Source organism: Sinocyclocheilus grahami, unplaced genomic scaffold, assembly GCF_001515645.1.
Source record: "Sinocyclocheilus grahami isolate Dianchi unplaced genomic scaffold, SAMN03320097.WGS_v1.1 scaffold1193.1, whole genome shotgun sequence".
In the NCBI taxonomy this organism is placed as follows: Eukaryota; Metazoa; Chordata; class Actinopteri; order Cypriniformes; family Cyprinidae; genus Sinocyclocheilus; species Sinocyclocheilus grahami.
In genome coordinates, this window is record NW_015506372.1 from 107847 (window position 1) to 109386 (window position 1540).

The following is a 1540-nucleotide window of genomic DNA, read 5'->3' on the forward strand; positions in this document are numbered from 1 at the left end:
AACGACTTTATTCAACAATTCGTCTCCTCCACGTCACCCTGGTGCTGCGTGACGTATCAGCTGTTTACGTCCAGCTGATATTCTCCAAAATGGCACCAGGGTGACGTGGAGGAGACGAATTGTTGAATAAAGTCGTTAATTTTGTAATCTTTGCGTACAAAATTTATTCTCGTAGCTTCGTAAAATTACGGTTGAACCCCTGATGTCACATGGATTATTTTACTGATCTCCTTGCTACGTTTCTGGACCTTGATCGTGGTAGTTACCTTGCTGTCTATGGGAGGGTCAGAAAGCTCTCGTATTTCATCAGAAATATCTTAATTTGTGTTCAGAAAGATGAGGTCTTACGGGTTTAGAACGACATGAGGGTAAGTAATTAATAACAGAATTTTCATTTTTGGGTGAACTAACCCTTTAAGGATATGATCCAAACGGGGTTATCCAATAGTACACCTTAAAATCAGTGTTGATTCCTATTTAGTTCATTAATACTTGTTCTTGGTCTTATTATACGTTTTGTTGACACTAATAGCAGTCACCTGTGCTTCTGACTAGAGAAGCTGCCAATCGTGTGCCTCCGGCTGTCCTTCTCGATAAATGTTACAGCTGTTCATAAATGATATAAATAAATTCCAGACCCACTTTATATGAAGTGTTTTTAACTACTAGGCTATGTTCTTAGATTTGAATTAAGCATTTGATACAGTGCACTTATATTCATGGTGTTTACATTGTACTTATATTTAAAAATACCTTCCTGTAGTTGTATCTGTAATATAACATTTTGTTACATTTCATAATTACACTGTTGATCCAAACCCTACACCTTAGCCCACCCGGCTTAAACCTAATCTAAACCTAACCATACCACAAAACCTGTCCTTAACTTTAACCATACCCACCGCAAAAGCAGCAAACGTATTTTGTAATTCAACATGAACACACAGTACCAAACAATTCATTATATCTAAGGACACCTAATATAAAGTGGGGGCTAAATTCCTATTACCACAATTCAGGTTTAGAAAAAAAAAGAACTTTGCACAGAAGTATACCACTCACGAGAATTAGGCACAGAATATGCATTTAAACAAGATACAAAACCAAGTACAATTTAATATGCAATCAAAAATCCACAAAGTGAATTTATTAAACTCAAGCAATAACAAAGTCAACAAATAGACTCTGCAAAGCTGCAATACAAACTTTTAAACTCTTTTATTAATTCTAGTTAAAACAACAACATGCATTGAAACACTCTAGCAAATTGCATCACGCTCATTGAATTGAGCGCTCAGCGTTCACTAGGTAGTGTGCATGTGACGAACTTGTCCATCTGTATTCACCGCCAGTGTAGTACACTTTGAAAGGCTTGCATGCTCAACTGTGAACTTGACCATCAGTCTCCAAGTCCTGGTCAAAAAAAACCTCCTTAAAAATATGTTTCAACAATCCACTGCTAACTGGCTCCATTCTGTATTAGAACACCCAATACATTTCTGACGGTTCAAATCAAGTTCAACCCATCTTCCTGCTTGAG

General features: G+C 36.9%; 1 protein-coding gene across 1 annotated transcript in view; it reads left to right on the plus strand.

Annotated features, from left to right (window-relative positions):
* The window catches only part of LOC107567865 (ubiquitin carboxyl-terminal hydrolase 14-like), a 14719-nt gene that overhangs the window by 4734 nt on the left and 8445 nt on the right, over positions 1-1540 (plus strand). The gene's annotated exons all lie outside the window — the stretch shown is intronic.